This window comes from Rhinoderma darwinii, chromosome 6 (assembly GCF_050947455.1).
Source record: "Rhinoderma darwinii isolate aRhiDar2 chromosome 6, aRhiDar2.hap1, whole genome shotgun sequence".
In the NCBI taxonomy this organism is placed as follows: domain Eukaryota; kingdom Metazoa; phylum Chordata; class Amphibia; order Anura; family Rhinodermatidae; genus Rhinoderma; species Rhinoderma darwinii.
In genome coordinates, this window is record NC_134692.1 from 134,689,419 (window position 1) to 134,714,261 (window position 24,843).

The window sequence follows — 24,843 nt, forward strand, 5'->3', positions numbered from 1 at the left end:
AAAGGCGTCATTGGCGCTTTTCCATCAGCGGGAAGTGTAGGGGGGGGGGAGTGTCGTGGACTTCCTAAGCATGCTCTGCATAGGCCATTTTGGAAAGATAGGGGACCGTAACGTTGGAACGGCGGCAGGATCATTCAGGAGGACGGCACCAGGTGTGTTAACTAAACATTTGCAATCTATAGTAAAATTTTTACTTTTGACTGGAGGGTCACTTTAATGATCCCCTTTGTGCCCCCTGCACAGGTATAATGTCCCTTTTTGTGCCCCCAAAAATAATAATTTTATATAGTCTGACAATGAGCAGAGTGATTGAGGCCACTACTCCTCCAGTGTTCTGTCAGTGTCCTGGCACTAATGAGAGAGAATGGCGGGGCAGGGAGTCGATGGAGCATCCAGTTACAGATGTCGCTGCCGTTGGCCTGATGTACTTTTCCGTTTGCGCTATGATTAAAGCGGCCTCGTGTTCCCTGTGATTTCCTTAAGACTGATTATTTCAAGAGCTGCAGAAAGTTCTGAAGTTTTTCTTTTCCAGGATTAGTGTTCCTTTAAATAAAGACAAAAAGTCAAAATTAAACTGATATACTTCCAGATCGCTATCCCGCAAAGGGTCACTTCACACCGAAGACAAAATCTGCAATATTACACATTTCCTCTTCCTCCATCCGCTGCATTGATAGATCCATTATATAGACAATGGAGGATCGCAGCTCGAGAAAAAGGGGCAATTTCCTTGGGGCCTCCACCATTTGATCCCCACCGGCCGGGTAGTAGTCCACAATAAGGAGCTGATCACGTCCTTATCTCTGTGGTGCACGAAAAATGGTGGTATAATTGAGGCGCAATTTAGTGCTGAAATTTGGGCACCATATGGAGGTGTATGTGGACATTGATTGGTTTCTATGGGTTACATCAGGCCCATTTCCACACCCCAGGACACCAGATTGACGGTCCTGTTTACGGTTTGATTTGCGTGTAAAGACAGGTGTATACTGGTGTATAATGGTGCATAATAGGTGGAACGCATGTCATTGTTGGCTCTTCTTCAAAGCGTAAATATTCTTCCAGGAACACAAGGACGGTTGGGAACTCAATTTATCTTCCTGTTGACTCGCCAGCCTGAACAGATTGCCTCGTAGTTACCTACGTCTTTTCGAGAAATCGACAATTTCTTCTAGTTATAGACGATAAAGAGGAGCAACAATGAATAAAAATACTTCGAACAACCTCACAGATAGTAGTGTAGTCAAATTCCGTTAGTTCGGAAATCCTGATAGTATGACACCACTATCCATTCCAGACTGCTGCTGTAGTTATAGGGAAATTTCATCCAGTTAAGCTGGCCATACACATTAGATAGCGGCCTGCCAACAACAGCTATCTACCCCATCTCCCCAATAAATTTGGAGGGTTGGATCGGCCAAGTGCAGTGGCGTACGTACAATAGAGATAGACTAAGCGGCTTCTATAGGGCCAGGCACTGAACTGCTTCCCCTGCCTCTTCCACTGTCATAGCATTTGACAGCAGCCACCACTAGGGGGAGCTCACTGCATACAGATCTTACAGCTTCCCTTGAGTTCAAAAATAGCTGCATAATCCATAAGCATTTAGCTCCCCCTAGTGGTGGCTGCATAGAGCCAGCATTTTATACTTTAAAGAGCACCGGTCCACTTTCCTGACATGTCTATTTTTAGCAAATACTTGTATTCTCTTATGAAATAACAATTCTGGAAAATCTTTTCTTAGGTTTCATTCACATCTGCGTCAGGGCTCCGTTCATCGGTTCCGTCGGACCTTTCCGTCAAGGGAACCCATGAACGGAATCCAAACTGAAACAAATGGATTTCAATGGTGACGGATCCGATGCAAATGGTTTAAGGGTTTCCGTCATTTTGACGCAATCAATACCGTAGTCGACTGCGCTATTCATTCTGTCAAAACAATGGAACCCTTAAACAATGGTGACAAACGGAAGCCATTTGCTCCGGATCTGTCACCATTGAAATCAATGGTGATGCAAACGTTTCAGTTTGGATTCCGTTCATGGGTTCCCCCGACGGAAAGGTCAGACGGAACCGATGAACGGACTCCCGACGCAGATGTGAACGAAGCCTAAGAAAAGAAGTTCCCGAATTGTTATTTCATGGGGAATACAAGTATTTACTAAAACAGACATGTCAGGAGAAGGGACAGGTTCTCTTTAAGGCCTTATTCAGACAAATGTATCCGTTTTGCGCGCATAAAAAATGCACAGTTTTTCATGCATTGCTGCTCTTTGTGCCATCACTGTTTGTTCCGGGTGGCACCAGTTTTTGATGTCAGGGTTGGTGCACATTTTTAAATATATATTTTTTTAATCTCTTTCACAACTGTTGCGTGAAACACGGAGAACACACGGATGACGTCCGTGTGCTGTCCGTGATTTTCACGCACCCATAGACTTCAATGGGTGTGTGGGCCGCAAAAAGGGACTAGAATAGGACATGCAGTGATTATCACGCAGCAGAAACACGCTGCGTGCAAAATCACGCATGTCTGAATAAGGCCTAACTCGGTGTGAAAGGAAGTAGAGGTTTGAGACCTGCATAGAAAAATGCAGCTCCGACCCTTATTAGGGTAAATCCACACAGGGCGGATTAGCTGCGGAGATTCTGCCTGAAAATCTGCACCACAATTTGGTGCGTTTTTTCGACCAGAATTACCTGCGGGTTCTTCGACGGATACGCTTCGTACTTTTACGCTGCATATCCGGCCTGTGTGAACATACCTTGAGTTATATTCTGAAACTATGGTGAACATTAGTGGTAATGTACATTAGTAGTGGTGTGCACGGGTCGTGATTTGCGGCTCGGACGGCTGCGGAGTGTCACGCGCGGCCGCCCACAAATCACGGGCCGTGCAAATGGCCGCGTGCGTTAATTTTTATGAGCCTGGACCGCAAAACACGGCCGTAATAAGACATGTCCTATCTTTTTGCGGTCCAGGATCCAGGGCCATGCACGGATTGTGGAAACCACGGTCGTGTGCATGAGCCCATTGAAATGAATGGAGCCGCAATTCACCCGCAGATTTGCGAGTGAATTGCGGCCGCAAAACTAAGTTCGTGTGCAATAAAGTAATACTACATTTGTAGGAGCAGTCAGCGTTGGTGTTTATTGTCATTGGGAGAAGCGGCTGCCAGATACATCTGGCAACGCTGATCTCTGGGGGAATTTTTATTTTTTTTTCAAACTTGCATTTGAATATCTTTGTAAATCCCCCAAATTTTAACCTGGTGGATCATGTCTAGCATTATATGGCAACAATAAAGAAAGCAAACATCAGCTGGCACGTACCAGACAATATAACTAGGGATGCCAAACATCCCCTCACAACTCCTTCCAAGTGACCTAGATTGACTCTGGCACAACGTAGTAATCCAGTGACGCCACCTGACATCTCACTATACCTGAAATCACAAGCACAAAAAAAAAGCAGGGGTGAAACTATACGGGTGCAGAGGTTGGGGTTACACTTGGGCCTAAAGGAGCCTCTGTCTCATATGAAGAGACCAAATGCTACAAATAATGTTTAATCGTTTTGGGCACAAAGGATCTTCTGATGGGCCATTTATCTTGATGGTTTCTTTGCATTTACTATTTAATGTCATTCAAACCAGTAGTTTTTGTGTTTGCAAAACGTCTCGTTTAGTGTACACAGCTCATATGCAGAACAATGTATAAAGTTCTATTTAGCAAGTTCTTTGTTATATCTGTTTCTTAGAAAGCTAAATGACAACAATTATGACCATTCTCTACAGGGCTTGTCGACCAACGTTTCTTCATAACATAATGCTGCATAGATATATGAAGGACTGTAGGAAACCTAAGTAACCCTCACATGTGAAGTTTTTGATTTAACGAGACTTTGAAAACATGTCTCACAATCTAAGGCGAAGCCGAGCACTAAGGAGTTTGACATGTGGTTGTCCTGACATTTTACGCCCTCACTTTACTGCGCACGCATCGTTCTGCTGTACTCCCGATGCACAGGACGAAGCTGGAGATTACGTAGCACGGCTGACGGATTCCGCTTGGCCCAGTAATGGATGGAACACATCAGCACTCACAGTCAGCAAGGTAACGTTAGATTCAAGTCTAATATCTCCCTAGGTTAATGTGAGTGAAGGGCGCCCCCCTAAATGTCATTTGAGCTGGCATGGTAATGGGCATTGTATAAACATTTGACAAGAACTCCCAACATTACCCCCAGGCCAATTCCCCATTCCCTTGTTTGATAACATTGCTGTTCCTAGGACTGTTGTGGATGGTGCTAACATAAACTGGGGACTCCCACGGCATGGGGACCCACAAAAGTCATGGGGCATGCCTGGACGGCATTGGAGCCCGCTAGGGACATGCTACTCATAGCTAAGGGACAAAGCTGCAATACCAGACACAGCCCATGGACAGGGGTGGCGCTGTTCCTGGGGAGGAAAAATAAAAAAATGTCTGACCCAGAAGCAATGAGTTTGCCCTTTCCAACGTGTCCCCAGTCTTGTCTTTATTAATACATATATAATATTTCTCTGTAGTCTCACCCCAGAGCCGAGTTTTTGGCAGCGTTGTTGGGTTCTCCAGTAATTAAAGGGTAACTAAACGTTCAACAAACTTCTGACATGTCAGAAGTTTGGATTGGTGGGGGTCCGAGCACTGAGACCCTCACCAGTCGCTAAAACAAAGCGGCAGAAGAGCTCGTGTGAGCGCTCAGCCGCTTCGTTTCTGTTCGGCTTCTTCCGGAAAGCGGATGTAGCGGTGTTCGGGCCCTTAGACTTTCTCATTGTGTCCGACTACATTTATTTCCGGAAAAAGCCAAACAGAGACTAAGTGCCTGAGCGCTCACACGAGCGCTTCTGCCGCTTCAGTTTTAGCGATTGGTGGGGGTCTCAGTGCTTGGACCCCGACCAATCAAAACTTCTGACATGTCACTATGATATGTCTGAAGATTGTTGAACGTTTATTTACACTTTAACTCTCAGTTTTAAGAATAAACATGAACACGGAATATTTAAAGTTTTCCTGATCCAGCTTCCTTCTCGTCTTGAATTTCCCACTCTGTTTGCTTAGACATTGAACTTTTTTCATTGTTTGATTTAGGTCTCATCCTTATGTGAGTTTCCAGAAAATGATATAGCATGTGACGGGCACATTCATGTCTTATGAGATGTGTGCCACACATATTCCAATAAATTCTTATTTCACCTGCAGAATAGGAGTAGTAGTTATCCTGCCCACGTGAAGCACCATCATTGTTCCAGTTACACATAAGACCAGTTCATTATTCCATATGGAGTCTATTTGGTTCCCTACTTAATAATTGCAATAGGAAACTCCTTCATGGTAAAACGCAGACTACTTTGGCAGGTGGCAACTATGGGTGAGTATTGGTTAGTTAGGGATCTGGGGGCCAACGGATCCTGTTTTTTATATTTATTTTTGTGATAAGCTTTTCTTGCAGAAACAGCACCACTCTTTTCCATAGGTTGTGTCTGGTATTGCAGCTCAGCCACATTTAAGTGAATGCTTCAATACCGGTTGAGGACTACTGTGATGTCACAATCATATGACCAGCACACTCATTATGACATCATATGACATCATCAGCTATAAGAAGCCTGAGCACGGTCACCTGGCTGCCATTTCTTGAGTTGAGGCTTCAGCTGAGGCTTTATTTTGGTCCTGAAAGAGCGAACTAGTTTGTGGTTCACATCTAGCCATTACTTCCAGTGTTTTCCTACTGATTCTCGATCAGGGCACCATGACACCTGTGCCATCTGAGAACTTGGTTCTCCATATTCTGATATCCGCCATGAGTAAGTCCACTGAACAATGACAACGATCATAAAATCAAGGTAAGGAAAACTTTTAGGAACAGTTAGACAATTTTCACGTTATAGCAGTGGTCATCGAGGGGTCATCCCTGTCCCGGATTGTTATAATGGTCGGATTATTATTGTGAAAAGACTTAGATCTGCTCATATAGAGGACATCATAGGGAAGTGAATGATGTCCCAGAGCGGAGAAGAAAATGAGAAGATGAACCCGCTCTATACAATGGTCCATTCCTCTGGACCATCAGGAGAAAGCAACGGGGATAACAGGCCTTCTTTGAGGAGAACTGCAGCCGTCACCACTGACCATAAATTCTGGCGACCTAATCCCATTCCAGCCAGAAGAAGGAGGCCATGGTGATTGTCATTCACTGATCCCACTCATTTTACCAGGATCCTCCTACAATCTGTATGTGGCATATAGAACTTACACATCGCCCCCTAGTGGAAGCATAAGGAAGAAAAAATATTGCGTGTCGCAGCAGGGTCCCGTTACTGGGGGGTCCTCAATTTGGCAAACCAAATTGGGGACCATTCTAATACCTCTATTGCCTTCTGGCAACACAATTGGACAGCAAAAATGCCCTGTGAGGCCCTGGCCTTTCCAACGTAAAAAAAAAAAAAAGAATGTAAACAAAAAGTCAATAGGTGCATTCATCCTTCATCAGCGCCATTGTGGCGGCCAGCCCTATGCTATGTGGCTCATGAGGTATTTTGGCTTTGCACTGTACCATGTATCCTCCAAAAAATTGTCACACAGGGAGCAGTGTTTTGTTGCCAACCCATCCCCTCCTGCCTCAATGCCAAAGTTGGCAGCATTGGCGAGCCATGGAGATATGGGGTTTGCTTGCATTACTGTCTTCCTTCTACAATGGCTTATCTCAGTGGTCTTCATCCTGTGCTCTCCATAGTCTGTCTAGACATGATGAGAGTTGTAGTCTCGTTTCTTTCTCCTGTCATGGTTCTGACCAGCACTAGTAGAGTTTGCCAGGTATTAATGCTTAATATTATGAGTAAACACACATGTAGTGATCTCATGAGTTTTGGATCCAGCTTCCTTCTCGACTTTGGTGTTGAACGGCCTCTCTGTTTGTTTAGACATCTTACATCTTATATTCCATGTCTTTATTTGGGCTGGGACTCATCGTATCCGTAGTCCCATCGATTGCTGCACGTGCGGAGGCTTAATGTTTTATGAGCGCTGTGCGGCGACTGTTGTGTTGGTCACAATACAATTGTTTTATTTCATGTTATAGATGGATCCACGTGTAGCTTTTTGGCCTGCCTTAAAGGAACAATCTGCCTATTTTGATTTAGAGCTTAGCATTGTTTAGGGCAGGGGCGTAACTAGGAAACACTGGGCCCCATAGCAAACTTTTGACTGGGCCCCCCTCCCCTAGGTGCCACACACAGCCCTTGTAGATAGTCCCATACAGCCCCCTCCTGTAGATTGGGCTATACAGCCACCCCCCTGTAGACAGTGCTATACAGCCCACCCTGTAGACAGTGCTATACAGCCCCCCCTGTAGACAGTGCTATACAGCCCCCCCCTGTAGACAGTGCTATACAACCCCCCTGTAGACAGTGCTATACAGCTCCCCCTGTAAACAGTGCTATACAACCCCCCTGTAGACAGTGCTACACAGCCCCCCCCTGTAGACAGTGCTATACAACCCCCCTGTAGACAGTGCTATACAGCTCCCCCTGTAAACAGTGCTATACAACCCCCCTGTAGACAGTGCTATACAGCCCCCCCCCTGTAGACAGTGCTATACAACCCCCCTGTAGACAGTGCTATACAGCCCACCCTGTAGACAGTGCTATACAGCCCCCCCCTGTAGACAGTGCTATACAACCCCCCTGTAGACAGTGCTATACAGCTCCCCCTGTAAACAGTGCTATACAACCCCCCTGTAGACAGTGCTATACAGTCCCCCACTGTAGACAGTGCTATACAGCCCCCCCTGTAGACAGTGCTATACAACCCCCCTGTAGACAGTGCTATACAGCCCCCCTGTAGACAGTGCTATACAGTCCCCCCTGTAGACAGTGCTATACAGCCCCCCTGTAGACAGTGATATACAGCCCCACTGTAGACAGTGCTATACAACCCCCCCTGTAGACAGTGCTATACAACCCCCCTGAAGACAGCTCCCCCTGTAGACAGTGCTATACAACCCCCCTGTAGACAGTGCTATACAGCCCCCCCTGTAGACAGTGCTATACAACCCCCCCTGTAGACAGTGCTATACAACCCCCCCTGAAGACAGCCCCCCCTGTAGACAGTGCTATACAGCCCCCCCTGTAGACAGTGCTATACAACCCCCCCTGTAGACAGTGCTATACAACCCCCCCTGAAGACAGCCCCCCCCTGTAGACAGTGCTATACAACCCCCTTGTAGACAGTGCTATACAGCCCCCCCCCCCTGTAGAGAGTGTTATAAACCCCTCCCGTTAGAAAAATCTAGACCAAAGTGTGGGGGGGCGCTTTTTATCTTTGCTATGATGCCCCATCTCTTCTATATACACCACTGCTAGGACAGTCCTGGTTATAGTCCCCACTTAGTTAACTTACCTACAAATTTTATCCTGTTCACTTTTTCATCCTCTCCTTCCGATGTCTCCCCATCCACCCCACCTCACTTTTTATATAACAAAAACGTCAAAATCTTTAAATTTTCATAAACATTTTGGAAAGTTTTAATTTTCCTTATTTAGTATAAACCTCATACAGAGGTGTAACTACAGGGGTGCAGAGGTGTAACTACAGGGGTGCAGAGGCGTAACTACAGGGGTGCAGAGGCGTAACTACAGGGGTGCAGAGGCGTAACTACAGGGGTGCAGAGGCATAACTACAGGGTTGCAGTTTGTTTTTCCACTACATCCTACAGATGATCGATCAGTTTGAGATCTGGCGAATTTGGTGACAAGTCAACACCTTGAACTCTTTGTTATGTTCCTCAAACCTATCCTGCTGAAAGAGGGCACTGTCATTAGGGAATACTGCTGTCATGAAGGGGGTACTTGTCTGCAGCAATGTGTAGGTAGGTGGTACATGTTACATCCACATGTATGTCAGCACCCAAGGTTTCCCAGCAGAACATTGATTAGAGCGTCACACTGCCTCCGCCGGCTTGTCTTCTTCCCATAATGCATCCTGGTGCCACCTCTTCTCCAGGTAAGCGACGCACACGCACCCGACCGTCCACATGATGTAAAATAAAACGTGACTCATCAGACCAGACGCCTTCTTCCATTGCTCCATGGTCCAGTTCTGATGATCATGTGACCATTATAGGAGCTTTTGGCGGTGGACAGGGGTCAGCATGGGCACTCTGACCGGTCTTCAGCTACACTGACTCTGTCACCGGTTTACCAGTTGTCCTTCCTTGGACCACTTTTGGTAGGTACTACCCGCTGCATACCGGGAACACCCCACAAGACCGGCCGTTTTGGAAATGCTTTGACCCAGTCGTCTAGCCATCACCATTTGGCCCTTGTCAAAGTCTCTCACATTCTTTCGCTTGCCCAGTTCTTCACCTGTCAGTGGTTTTCATGTTCTGGTTGAACGGTGTAAGTCTATAAATGACGTGATAGTGGGGGGCCCTGCTAGACCTCAAATCTGCAGAAATGTTGCTCTTATCCCTCAGTATTTATGGGATTACCATGATGAGTGACGGCACACGTGCCTCCGCTTACATGGCCTGTGGATGGTGATATATATGTTAATAAGGTGATTTTAATATTTTACAGGAAAGTGTGCGACATTAGGAAACAAACAGTCCAGGTCCGGCGATCCCATTCTGCTGCATTGTTTTAGCTGATGCACCTGTGTCTATTAAAACTTGGCACGGGCGTCAATGTTTAAACAGGTTTAATTAAAAATTGGAGTGTATCGCGGCCAAAGACATTTGCTTCCCAGCATTTACCTGTGTATGCCTGGACTGGCTGCATCGTCTCAGTGCTATTAGTTGTTGTCAGCCAGAAAAGTGAGATCATTTATACTGTTATTTGTTGGCGAATTATGAAATGTAAAGGGGATTCGGAATTGTTATTTTCCAAGTGAAGTCTCGTACATTACCATCCACGGTAGGACTATCTATATGCCATGATAGTGACCAGCGCTCCTAGTTCGGGCAGCGCCAGTGAAGCCAACAGCTGTGGGAGCCCATCCGCCAGCTGGAAGTAGGCATGAGATTTGTTGCGGCTTCATATAGGGGTGCACATAGAAATCAGAAAGTCACATAGCAAAACTGCCCCCACCCCCCACTGGAGTCATACCTCCCAACTTTCAAGTCACACCTCTAACCCTGTCCAAACATTGCCCATACACATCCAGTTCAGCCCACACAGTGTCATGCTCCCATAGTGCCTCCCCACAGTATAATGCCTCCCTAGAGCCCCCACACACAGTATGATGCCCCATAGTGCCCCCCACACAGTATAATGTCCCCAGAGTGGCCTCCACACAGTATAATGTCCCCAGAGTGGCCTCCACACGGTATAATGCCCACATAGTGGCATCCACAAATTATAATGCCCCCATAGTGCCTCACCCACAGTATAATGCCAAATAGCAGCCCCCACACTGTATAATGCCCCCATACAGTATAATGCCCCCATAGATGTCCCTATAAAGTATAATGCCCCCATAGATGCCCCCATACAGTATAATGCCCACACAGCTGCCCTAGACAGTATAATGCCTCCACAGATGCCCCCTATAAAGTATAATCCCCTCTTACCACCTAACCTCGTTCCAACGACGAGTGGAGGAGATCCCTCTGCTCCCCTGCTCCATGCTTTGAGTGGCTCGGCGCAGACAGGAATGACAACACTGCCTCGTGCCTGTCTGTGATGAGCCGCTGAGGGCCGGCATTATATAGTGAATTGTGAAGCAGGGAGCTCCTTGCTTCACCATTGGATTAAACTATATCTTCGTCCTGAGGCTGCAGATACAGTTGAAGCCGGGATAGACCACCGGCCGCTTGGGACAGCGGGACAGTGCCCGGAATCTGGGACTGTCCGGCTGAATCTGGGACGGTTGTGAGGTATGCTGGAAGTTCTATTCTGAGCTAATTCCGTAAAATATATTTTTTGAGGTTGCAGAAAAGTGTCCAGGATGTCTATCAAGATTAACCAAATCTATCATAGTGGTGCATGCTGTGTGATAAATTTGGCGCATCTTGCAAGACATGTTAGACACCCTTACGCCACCTTTGGTCTGCTTACTTTAAACCAATATCTAGCGCAAAAAATATTGACGCACTTTGGTGCATTTTAAGCCATGTCCCCTTTTGCTAAGCCACAACCTTTTGTCTAAAAATGTCTAAAAAAAAGTTACGCAGAAAGTGTCTAAAACACATAATAAATCTGGCGCAAGGCATGTACACCAGTTTTTGCTGTAAAATTAAACAAAATTCTGCCTTATTTAGCTTAGTAAGTCCTCCCGACAAAGGGTTATTCCCGAGATCTCCATAAAATTCAATAACTGCAGGAAATAACAAATTGATCTACACTCACCTGGTAAACTCACTGCTTGCTCCGGCGCCACCGCTCATTATTTACCAAGCTACAGTGATGACGTGCCTGTATAAACCCCATGCGACCGATGCAGCCAATCACTGGGCTCATAGCAGTTATGTGGTCTGCTACTACCTTATGGTACTGAAAACTTTGTGATGTTTCTCTATACAAAGGGATCATTTCAAGCTCCAGGGTCCCTCAACTATTACACATCATTAATAGTACTGGTTCACTCCTATGGGGCAAATGCCCTTTGGGCCTCTTCAGGCTCCAGGCCACAGGTGCGACTGCAACCTGTGCAATCCCTATTATTGTACCCCTGGCTCTATAGAACTATTAAACCCTTTGGCACTGCTTAGAGATTTCTGATACTGGAAACATAAGACAACATGGATATGACCTTTGAGAAAACTTTTCCCGTGACAAAAATTTCTAAACAGTGCCAAAGAAGTTTTTTTTTTTTAATAGGATCTAAGACTACAGACGTCACCAATACGACCTTCTCACATGTGTCTATGATATAATTTTGACTGGAAAAGGTATTCAAAAGTAATAATGTAAAAAAAATTACAAAAAAGGGCGATCGGAAAAGCACACAGTGTCATTAGTGTGGAGGACATTTGCGTCTCTTCGCTGTCCGAAATGTTTGTTTTCCTGTTGGAATAAGAGAAGATTGACGTTTTTCACTGTGTGTTTTCCGACGTCCCCTCGGTGGTAGTGAACGCATTGCAGTCGTTTTCTTCAGGTCACTTGCTCCCATGCGGAAGTGGCGTCCGCACATTATTATATCAGTGACTAAGGAGTACACAGCTCTACTACACGCCAGATTATACAATATTATGTTTTGTTTTTCTATTTGCCTCCTTTAATAAACTTTCCCATGGTGGCTGAATGTGGCAGAACACAAGGTGCAGCCGGTCCTGGTCCTTATCTGACCCGAGACGTTGTCAAAAGGATAAGATCCAGTTAATCAGATGTCCCCGTCAGCTGTGCATACTGTACTCCATTATCTCCGGTACATTTATGTCTGTATTATCAGCAGGCCTTTCTTACACCTATCGCATCGGAACAGGACTGTGCCGCAAAGTGATCTCAGATCATTACAAGAAAGTTGTGTTTACCCATACGCCTGGAGGAGGAGCATACCAGCACTTCGAGGAAGGTTTTTTTTCTGGGACCCCCATGATCAGTAGACTAAAGTGAATGGGGTTGAGCTGCAGTACCAGGCACAGCCGCACATATATATGGATGAGCTGATGTGCCTGGTACTGCCATGGAACTACCTCCACTCTCTCATCACAGCAGGAAAGGGATGCTTTATGGAGTATGAAACTTGAAATGGACAGTGACATCACTAGCCATCCTTAGGGAACCACGCCCCCTCATTCTGTGACATCATAAGTCCCCTGATAACCACACCCCCTAACTCAGCTCAGCTGTGTACACTATTCCCTTCATATCTTATCTCAGATGGGTCAATAGAAGTTGTTATTTTCACTTATCATTCACTTTATAAGAGGATGATAACATTTCGTTTTACAGTAAAGTGTGATTGTTTTTCTTTATAACAGTCTGAAGTATAACCTGTTGGCCACTAGATGACAGCACATGTTATATTTCATCAAATATTTTTACAAAGAAGGACATATAAACGAAAAAAAAAAGAAAGTATGTAAAAAAGAAATATACGCCCCCAAAAAAAAATGTAAAAAAAAATTAACTTGCAATTGTTAAGGAGAATATTTAAGAATTTTACAAGCTGTCTACACTCTTCCCTTAGTATCTTATCTCAGATGTGTTAATAGAAATTGTTATTTGTCACTTATCCTTTACTGTTTATAACACGGTGATAACATTTCGTTTTACAGTAAAGTGAGATTGTTTTCTTTCTACCTGTCTGAAGTATAACCTGTTGGCCACTAGATGTCAGCACATGTCATATTTCATCATTTATTTTTACATAGAGGAACATATAAAATAAATAAAAATAAGCAATGTCAAATATGTAAAAAAAAATATATCCCCACCCCCAAAAAAAAGAAAAATTCTAATTAAGGTGCAATCGTGAGGGAGAATATTTAAAGAGGCTCTGTCACCAGTTTCATCTAATATGCACTTTGCTGTAGATAACTACTGTTTTTTTGTTTTTTTTTTCTTTTAAAAAAAGTTTATTACTGAGCAAGAACATTTTTCGATTTATGCTAATTTTTTCTAATTGTTTCTAAATGGTTTTTTTTCTATTCACCAAGTGGGCGTTGTATAGAAAAGTGTATGACGCTGACCAATCAGCGTCATATACTCCTCGTCATTCCAGCCCAGCTTGATTTACAGCACAGCGTGATCTCACGAGATCACGCTGTGATGACACTTCCTCCCTGAAGATTGAACAGACATCGCTTCCAGTTTATCCGAATCTGCAGCGGCAGGAGGCGATGTCTGTTCAGTCTTCCGTCGCTCCGGAGAAGGACCTGCGGGAGGAAGTCACGTCACAGCGTGATCTCGCGAGATCACGCTGTGCTCTGGATCAAGCTGGGCTGGAATGAAGAGAAGTGTATGACGCTAATTGGTCAGCATCATACGCTTTTCTATACAACGCCCACTTGGTGAAAAAAACGCCCAGTCGGGCATTTAGAAAGAATTTGCATAAATCGAAACATGTTCATAATTTGCTCAATAATAAACTTGTTGTTATCTACAACAAAGCGCCTATTAGATTAGGTAGGAGATAGGCAAGTTATAAACTGGTGACAGAGCCTCCTTAAGAATTTTACGAGTATATTGATAGGAGTAACGGTGCCATAAATGCACATACAGAGTTGGACTGGCCCACCAGAGGATCCTATGGTGGGCTTGTAAGGTGGTGTATGATGGTGGAACCATCGTAGGTATGTCATGGAAAGAGATGAAATAAAGCAAGACGTTAGAGGGTCATCATTACTCTACACATATGGTGAACTCGGCCACAAAAATTCTATATATTCTTCCTACTTCCGATATATACAATCTTCTCACTGTTTAGAGACAAAGACTTGGTCACGGATTAGGCAGGCAAGATGGCTGGTTTGTTCTTTTTGGGCACGGGCATACTTGGGGTCAAGGGCACCCCTCCTTGATACAGGGGTTATCTGCTTGGGCCTAGTAGGTCTTAAGATGGTGGCTGCGTCTGTATACTTTGGACCTGATGCCCCTTTTCTAGGGGTTACTGTCTCCTTTGCACGCAGGCCCTTTACATGGGACGACTCTCCCCTTAGTCTTGCACTACTGCTGGCGCCGGCCGGTACAGCTTCCTCTGTTTTAGGGCCACGTCTACTAATACGTCCACTTCCCCGCGAAGCCCAGCTATCCATACAATAGGGCCTCACACATCACCTCACTAAGGTCTATTTCTAATGGGATGATTCAAATAACCTATAATACCTTATTGATGATATGTCCATAGATTATGATACAATCAAAAGTGGACGTGGTCATGGTAGAGATGGAGGGTGGCCCCTTAGGTTCGTCTCCTTTGGTCGGCCTAAGGAACCCAAGTCCGACACTGAGCACATGGTATAAACATCAATCTTAGACTTACCTTAGTCCATTAATCCAGAGATTGAACACAGTTTTAAGATCCAAGAAATTTGTGGCCTGTACCTTTAAGACCCTAGGCCGTTCTTGCTATTTTTGGCTGGTTGAACCTGAAATATAGGTTTAGATGTTTGTTCCTCCAGATTATATATAGAATTTTTCTCCTTTAGGACTATTTATAGGGCCAAAAAATGCAGCACATCTAAAGAAATAAAGTTCAAACACTTCCCACAGAACTTATAAATGCCGAGGAGGGGGCCTGATTGTCGGTGTTCTCTCACAAGTTGAATCAATCTTACAAAAATATTTGCACTGCTATAAAATATTCTCAGAACACAACAGACCGACAATACTTGAGACTCCGCGTTCTTGGAAAAGAGAACGTCCAAGATATGAGCAAATAAACTTCTGGCACTACAACCCATAACAAGGGAAAGGCAAAGCTCAAAAACAGTAATGCCTCATGCACACGTCCGTTGTGCCACTCGGGCCGTTTTTGACGGCATCCGAGTGGCACCCGATAGTCTTCACGGACCCATTCACTTTAGCGGGTGAATCGGGTCCGTAAAAAATGATCCGAGTCTCCGTTCTGAGGAAAGATAGAACATGTTCTATCCTCGGATCACTGACGGGACTCGGCCAGCGCACACGGTCGTGTGCATGAGGCGTAAGAAACGGTCTTCATCCTATAGGGGGCACATACTTTTAAGACCTTTTTTATGAAGGTTGCTAGGATCTAGGAGACCTTTCTGTTACCTGGTGATATAGTATAAATATTTTATACATTGCACTTCCTATTCTAGTTGTGCACGATAAGAACAAGGAGGTGACATCTTGGGTTGCAACATCCAACTTTTTAGAAAACCCAAGTCTTCACCGTAATATCTTAAATTAATGTGAAACGTTGGTTAGAGACCATTATCTAGTAAGACGTCTCCTTATTTTTGTGAACCCCTACTTCTATACTATGCAGTTTGTAAGATCTCTGCCTGCTCTCAGTGAATAGAATCATTCTTTAAATTCAGGGACTCCTTCCACACAGCTGCAGTTTGTTACTCTGTAACAGTGTAACAAATCTATCTTCTGTCCTGGACTCAGGATCGGGACAGGCTCTCTTAAAGGGGTTATGTGGGGACCAAAAATTATTGGCAGAGTAGTCACTGCAGTACGTGATACACTCGCTAATATACATTCCGGTCCCCCGTTGCACCGATTCTGAGATGCTCATACATTTTTATAGCGCTGCTGGGGGACTGGAAGTCTAGTTGCACGGCCTTTTTAATGATGATGATACGACTCTTCGTCATGTGACCGGCCGGCTGTAATATATGTAATCGCTGTACTACTGCTCCTACTTGTACATAGAGTACAGCGGGATCGGTCACATGACGAAGAGTCGTATCATCATCATCAAAGAAGACTGTGCAACTAGACATCCGGCCCCCCGGGAGCGCTATAAAAATCGATGAAAATCTCAGAATCAGTGCGACGGGGGACCGGAATGTATATTAGCGAGTGTATCACATACTGCAGGGACTACACTTATAATAATTTTTGGTCCCCACATAACCCCTTTAATACCCAAGGCTGGGATTCCAGAATGTAACTAGCCACAATTACCACCAACCTTTGATAGCTGTCAGTCAGTCATTGGTAACCTAGACAGCAGTCTAGTCCGCCTACCCCTATACCCAGCCTTGCTTGGACTCCGAGCTGAAAACTCTTAGTTATACTGATACATTGCAGAAACTACATAAGCTCTGCGACCAGGACTTAATTAGCATGGGGTTTAACCGTAATCTTTCCATTCACTGACAACAAGTAGAAATCTTCATAATGATGCTGAATCAAAACACAAAGGATATTAGAAAGTTGTAGAACTTTTCATTATATAATAATTACGCTTTATTTACATACAACCAGAAAACGAATTGAAGGGCTTCCTTATAGATTTGACAGTTCTTCAAGTATTTCACATTGTTTTTACACTTTCTTGGTGAAAACAATTCCCTAAGCGATGACCTGTGACATAACCCCGAGGCCGTGAGCGACACCGTGACATATGCTGTAAAATGCTGTGACATCGATTCATATTGTGGCCCATGAACAAAGCAGCCGTCTGGAAAATGACAGAACATTTAATTATATAGTGATTAAGGGCAAGAAAAACCATTGATAGCATGAAATGAAGCATAAACAAAAGTTATTCTGTACTTATTCATCTCTTAATAAATCTTTATAGCAGATGACGCTCCAGTTTTCTGATACAGAGCTCCATATCCTCTGCATAGACATAGAAGTAATTGATAAACTCCTGGCTGCCTGCAGCCACCACTAGGGGGAGCTCATGAACTTACTGCATACTGGTTTATTATTGAACTCAATGTGTCAATTGTATGCAGTAAGCTCTTAAGCTCCCCCTAGTGGTGACTGCAGCATTTTATCCTTTAACTCTATCTATGCGGGTAATTTGTAGCTCTGTATCCGAAAAAATTAGCACCAATCGCTAAAAAGATATATTAAGAAATGATCCGGGTCCAGAATTGTCGCCCTTTTTATATATATATATCTATATATTAAAAAAAAAACAATGGTTCAAGGGTGAATATAGAATCAAAGATCTAAGGTAATTCCTACCATGTAGAAAGTTTGTTCATAATGTTTACCGTCTGAAATTAATTTGAGTGTCTAAACCTGCAAAGTTAGACCCCAAACTTTCATGTGGGTCCAGGTTGCAGGTCTTGGGAAAACCTAATTCTTGTGCAACCCACTAATAGGTGGCAAAAACTGCAGTGCTATAAGGCTGCTGATGAAGAAGAACAGGCCCTTGTGTCTAGAATCTGAACTATCACTATATGACCACCAGGTGGCACTGTTCCTTTGGAGCCTCTATACGCTCTGTTAATTTAGGAAAACACATTTTTTGAGATTATTGATATAATTAAATTCGGAGCAAAATGTCTATCCTTGTACGTGATTTTATAAAAAAAAAAAATCTACATCCCGATAACAGAGATGTGCTAGACAAAGTAAAAACATTTCCACTTTCACAACTATGTAGTGGATCCGCCATTTTGGAAGCTATGGGGAAATGTCTTTGTCACACAGTCACAGAATCTCCACATTTATATGCAGTTAGTTCTGTCCTCCCCTCTTCATATCTGTCAATCTTGTGTTTGTTACTCCCATGGTGAACACCCTCTACCTTCTATGTCTACTTTTATTAGTACACAAGAGAAGGCACATCTATACTGAAGTAAGAATGTCCACATGACAGCCCACGGTCACGTGACGAAATGTCGTATCGTCATCACAGAAGACTGCGCAGCTAGACTTCCGGTCCCCCGGCAGCGCTATAAAAATCTATGAAAATCTCAGAATCGGCGCGACGGGAGCGGAATGTATGTTAGCGAGTGTATCACATACTCCAGTGCTAAAAATTTTGGTCCCCACATAATCCCTTTAATTTACCCCATTATACAGAAAGCCTGGGTGATAGTATTTGGCTCATGCTCCGTGTAGTATTTATAGTAAGGGAAGTCCTTTTTGTGTTATGTTCCTTTCTGGTTTGTTTAACTATGTAAATACCACTGTACATTGAAGACCTGCCATCACCCGGGATTGGGGGATGGTAATGTCCGTGATTTTCTGCGTTTTTTTTTTGTTAGAAATTCAGTAAATCTCAGCGTTTTGGTTGACTTCAGAGCAATGACAATGTCACGTCCCACAAACAGGAACCCCTACCCGCTCGACCAGTTCTCAACAGTCCTCTCCAAAAATAGATCTCATCACCTTCTGTACTAGAAAAACGATTATGTAAAACCATGACGATTACCTTGAACTCAGGGAACCATAGTAGCAGAGCGTCCAGCGGTCCCTAGTCTGCCGTAACAGTCCCAGTTTTATAATGTTGGTTTACATCATGCTCTTAAATACTGTAAAATTCCTTTAATTCGGCACCAACGGGATCTGAAAGATGCCAGATTAACAGATTTTCTGGATTATCAGACATTCACTCATCTGTACAGGTAAAGAACCTTCAGGAAGGCATCGCAAAAATATAAATTGTACCGCAAAATCTGCTACTCTGCTAATTTCTAGATTATCAGATGACGGATTAAAGTAATTTCACTGTATTAGGGCATGACCACACATGGCGGAATTCCTCCGCAACTGTCCGCATCAATGCCGCACCTAATCCGGGTTGCGGATTACGGCTGCGGATCTGCACAAAATGTGCAGAAAATTGATGCGGACTAGCTGCTGCGGACTGCGGGAAAAGTGCTTCCCTTCTCCCTATCAGTGCAGGATAGAGAGAAGGGACAGCACTTTCCCTAGTGAAAGTAAAAGAAATTCATACTTACCGCCCGTTGTCTTTATGACGCGTCCCTCCTTCGGCATCCAGCCCGACCTCCCTGGATGACGCGCCAGTCCATGTGACCGCTGCAGCCTGTGCTTGGCCTGTGATTGGCTGCAGCCGTCACTTACACTGAAACGTCATCCTGGGAGGCCGGACTGGAGACAGAAACAGGGAGTTCTCGGTAAGTACGAACTTCATTTTTTTTTACAGATACATGTATATTGGGATCGGTAGTCACTGTCCCGGGTGCAGAAACAGTTACTGCCGATCGCTTAACTCTTTCAGCACCCTGGACAGTGACTATTTACTGACGTCTCCTAGCAACGCTCCCGTCATTACGGGAGCCCCATTGACTTCCTCAGTCTGGCTGTAGACCTAGAAATACATAGGTCCAGCCAGAATGAAGAAATGTCAAGTAAAAAAAGCAAGACGCATCCGCAGCACACATGACATGTGCATGACAGCTGCGGACTTCATTGCGGAACTTTGAATCTCCATTGAAGTCAATGGAGAAATTCCGCCATGAGTCCGCCACTGCTCCGCAACAGACAGAGCATGCTGCGGACACCAAATTCCGCTCCGCAGCCTATGCTCCGCAGCGGAATTGTACGCATCGTGTAAACGAACACTGCTAAATTAAAGTGAAAGTCAATGTAGAAACGGCTCCGCTGCGGATTAACGCTGCGGAGTGTCCGCAGCGGAATTTAAGTGCAATTCCGCCATGTGTGAACCCGCCCTTAGAGTTTAGTTCAGACAGGTTCTGTTTTACCTGCAATGAAAATATGCTCTCCATGCACCGAGCTTGTGTTTATACACAGCAGCAAATCTGAACAAGCAGAGCTGCAGTTTAAAGCATGAGGGAGGGACAAAGTATCCTGACGAAACAGGAGGTATATGTTAGTGTGGAGAAAGCGATTTTCCCACCCGTCCTTTTTCTGTCTTGTCATAATTCAGCATGGCAGAGCAGAATATTACGTTCCGGTACAGAGAATTACCACATTCCTAGATGCTCTTTCTCTCCGTTGATACCTGTGACGGGATCATGTGTAATGGAGCTTGGCGTCCTCTGCTGGAGTGTTAACCGGTCCACAACGCTAGTACTAAATCTCGCCATGAGATTACAAAAAAAAATTGACGGTGATGACATCAGACAAGATGGATTTTTTGTCACTCTGTAAATACATTACATTACTTATCTGGTACAGCCTGTGTTATCCAGAGCTGCATTCACAATTCTGCTAGCTGTTATTGGAAACAGTCAGCAAGCTTGTCGACAGATACAGCTTAGCTAACCTCCTACGTGGGATAGTTTTTTTCTCCTACATCAGATTATGTACAGCCTGGTGTATGGAGTAAACTTCCCAGGGCAAACTCTATGCAGACAGTCAGCAAGGCATGCTGGGAGATTTCAGGATTTGAAGCCTTCAGAATTGTTTCCATCAGCCCCATAGACTTTGAAAGGCGTAGCATGGCACATGCCTGGCCTCCGCTCTATTCAAACTCCTCCGAGCCACCATCTTGCGGCTGGGGGGAAACGGGGGATCGGGACCCCCACCAATCTATCATTTTTCACCTATCCAGTGGATAGGTGAAAAATGCTAAAGGCTAGAATTCCCCATTTAAAGATGACCTGTCCCGAACTGAGAGTGATGTCATGGAATATTAGAGGCATGGGTACCCCTCGTAAGAGAATTATGGTATTTGCACATGTGAGGGAGTTTGGACCACACATCTTATGTCTTGAAGAGACCCATATGACGGCCGACGCTGTTAATCGATTGAAAAAACCGTGGATTCAATGGGCGGAGCATTCGTGGCATACGTCATATTCTCGAGGTGTCTCCATACTAGTTCATCAGACAGTGACGTGGAATGCGATGAAGACGGTGAAAGATCCGGAGGGTAGATAGGCCGACAGGCTATTAAACTGAACTGGAGAGTTCACCCATTTTGGTTATCCCTAATTGGATCCAATGACCGCATTCCCGATCAGTTGACCCAATTTTTTGACATTCACTGTGAGGAGACTAACACGCTTACTCAAGTGGGATACGTTTAAGGCATATTTGAGGGGGTGTCTGAGGTCCACTATTTCTTTCATTAAAAAAACATCGCGGGCGGAGGAAGACGGACTGGCAGCAACCTGTAAAGACAAGGAAAGGCCTTCTGAGGAGAATAAATTACAATGGCAGCAGGCGGGTAGATTATATATGTTACATCTTAAAGAAAAAGGGGATAGGAAATTATTTTTTCTTAAACAAAACGCCCGTGAGCTGGGTAACCAGTCCCGTAGATTATTGTCGAATATAGTGCACTCTAGTCAGTCATCTCCTGCTATTCTGCAAATTATGGATGAGGGATGTCAAACACTTAGTGATGCTGAACAAATAGGAGACAGGTTCCGTCGGTTTTATATTGAATTATATACCTCCCAGAGTGAGTACTCAGATGATTCATTGTCTGACTATTTGGAAGGGATTACATTCCCGCAGATGTCCGAGGAGCATAGAGATCGATTAGATGAGGCTGTTACACTAGAAGAATTACAGATGGCTGTGAAGGATTTGGCTAATGGGAAATCGCCTGGACCTGATGGGATTCCTTTAGAGGTACACTGTGTTCCAAATTATTATGCACATTGGATTTAAGTGTCAAACATTTAAATATTAGTTTCTCAATGAAACTCATGGATGGTATTGTGTCTAAGGGTATGTTCACACGTAGTCAACAAAAACGTCTGAAAATCCAGAGCTGTTTTCAAGGGAAAACAGACCCTGCTTTTCAGACGTTTTTTTACCAACTCGCATTTTTCGCGGCGTTTTTCGCGCCGTTTTCGCGGCGTTTTTTACGTCCGTTTTTGGACCTGTTTTCATTGGAGTCTATGAGAAAACAGCTCCAAAAACGTCCAAAGAAGTGTCCTGCACTTCTTTTGACGAGGCTGTATTTTTACGCGTCGTCGTTTGACAGCACAGTACGTCGGCAAACCCATTCAAATGAATGGGCAGATGTTTGCCGACGTATTGTAGCCCTATTTTCAGACGTAAAACGAGGCATAATACGCCTCGTATACGTCTGAAATTTGGCCGTGTGAACCCAGCCTTAGGGCTCTTTGGATCATTATAATCAATCTCAGACACCTGTGATAATTAGTTTGCCAGGTGTCCCCAATCAAAGGAAAACTACTTAAAGAGGCTCTGTCACCAGATTTTGCAGCCCCTATCTGCTATTGCAGCAGATAGGCGCTGCAATGTAGATTACAGTAACGTTTTTATTTTTTTAAAAACGAGCATTTTTGGCCAAGTTATGACCATTTTTGTATTTATGCAAATGAGGCTTGCAAAAGTCCAAGTGGGCGTGTTTAAAAGTAAAAGTACAACTGGGCGTGTATTATGTGCGTACATCGGGGCGTGTTTACTACTTTTACTAGCTGGGCGTTCTGATGAGAAGTATCATCCACTTCTCTTCAGAACGCCCAGCTTCTGGCAGTGCAGATCTGTGACGTCACTCACAGGTCCTGCATCGTGTCGGCCACATCGGCACCAGAGGCTACAGTTGATTCTGCAGCAGCATCAGCGTTTGCAGGTAAGTAGCTACATCGATTTACCTGCAAACGCCGATGCTGCTGCAGAATCATCTGTAGCCTCTGGTGCCGATGTGTCCTCGCTCGTCTGACACGATGCAGGACCTGTGAGTGACGTCACAGCGTGATCTCTCGAGAACACGGCTGTGTCTGCACTGCCAGAAGCTGGGTGTTGTGAAGAGAAGTGGATGATACTTCTCATCAGAGCGCCCAGCTAGTAAAAGTAGTAAACACGCCCCGATGTACGCACATAATACACGCCCAGTTGTACTTTTACTTTTCAACACGCCCAGTTGTACTTTTGCAAGCCTCATTTGCATAAATACAAAAATGGTCATAACTTGGCCAAAAATGCTCGTTTTTTAAAAATAAAAACGTTACTGTAATCTACATTGCAGCGCCGATCTGCTGCAATAGCAGATAGGGGTTGCAAAATCTGGTGACAGAGCCTCTTTAAGAAGGACGTTCCACGTTATTAAGCAGGCCACAGGTTTTAAGCAATATGGGAAAGAAAAAGGATCTCTCTGCTGCCGAAAAGCGTGAAATAGTGCAATACCTTGGACAAGGTATGAAAACATTGGATATTTCAAGAAAACGTAGGCGTGATCATCGTACTGTGAAAAGATTTGTGGCTGATTCAGAGCACAGACGGGTTCGTTCAGATAAAGGCATAATGAGGAAGGTTTCTGCCAGACAAATTAATAGGATTAGGAGAGCAGCTGCTAAAATGCCATTGCAAAGCAGCAAACAGGTATTTGAAGCCGCTGGTGCCTCTGGAGTCCCGCGAACCTCAAGGTGTAGGATCCTCCAGAGGTTTGCAAGTGTGCATAAAGCTATTATTCGGCCACCCCTAAACAATGCTCACAAGCAGAAACGGTTGCAGTGAGCTCAGAAATACATGAAGACTAATTTTCAAACCGTGTTGTTTACTGATGAGTGCCATGCAACCCTGGATGGTCCAGATGGATGGAGTAGTGGATGGTTGATGAATGGCCACCATGTCCCAACAAGGCTGCGACGTCAGCAAGGAGGTGGCGGAGTCATGTTTTGGGCTGGAATCATGGGGAGAGAGCTGGTAGGCCCCTTTAGGGTCCCTGATGGTGTGAAAATGACCTCTGCAAAGTACGTAGAGTTTATGACTGACCATTTTCTTCCGTGGTACAAAAAGAAGAACCGTGCCTTCCGTAGCAAAATTATCTTCATGCATGACAATGCACCATCTCATGCTGCAGAGAATACCTCTGTGTCATTGGCTGCTATGGGCATAAAGGAGAGAAACTCATGGTGTGGCCCCCATGTTCCCCTGACCTCAACCCTATTGAGACCCTTTGGAGCATCCTCAAGCAAAATATCTATGAGGGTGGGAGGCAGTTCACATCAAAACAGAAGCTCTGGGAGGCGATTCTGACATTCTGCAAAGATATTCAAGCAGAAACTGTCCAAATACTCACAAATTCAATGGATGCAAGAATTGTGCAGGTGATATCAAAGAAGGGTCCTATGTTAACATGTAACTTGGCCTGTTAAGTTTTTTTTGATTGAAAGAGCTTTTGATTCCTGTAAATATGACCTCCTGATGCTGCAAATTCAACAAATGACCATTTTAGTTCTCTTTACAACCTGTAAAATGTTTTGATCTCTGTTGTGCATAATAATGTGAAGCATTTTGAGTTTTTTACGTCTAAAAAAAAATCTGTTATCATTAGGAGATTTGTTCAATAAAATTCACATTATACTGCAACGGTTGATGGCTTGAAGATTATACTGACTGTCATTTGCATCGACTATTTAGGAAAATCAGCGAAAAATAAATAACATTTGCATAATAATTTGGAATGCGGTGTATATTCCAGATATTTGGAGATTATTGGTCCCAAATTGCACCAGATGTATACAGCAGCTTTTGAATTAGGAACCCTGCCCATATCTTTATATGAAGC

At 44.3% G+C, this 24,843-nt stretch overlaps 1 long non-coding RNA gene across 2 annotated transcripts in view; it reads right to left on the reverse strand.

Moving 5' to 3' along the window:
- Positions 1 to 225: 225 nt before the first annotated feature.
- LOC142656508 (uncharacterized) overlaps positions 226 to 24,843 on the reverse strand; it is a 48,714-nt gene continuing 24,096 nt past the window's right edge. Inside the window, exons 3-7 of one of the 2 annotated variants that reach the window (XR_012849700.1) lie at positions 18,799 to 18,932; positions 16,881 to 17,082; positions 14,968 to 15,073; positions 3,334 to 3,446; positions 226 to 543 (exon numbers count right to left, since the gene is read on the reverse strand). This is a non-coding gene — a long non-coding RNA (uncharacterized LOC142656508). The remainder of the gene's footprint in view (positions 544 to 3,333; positions 3,447 to 14,967; positions 15,074 to 16,880; positions 17,083 to 18,798; positions 18,933 to 24,843) is intronic. The other variant, XR_012849701.1, reaches the window with a different exon arrangement.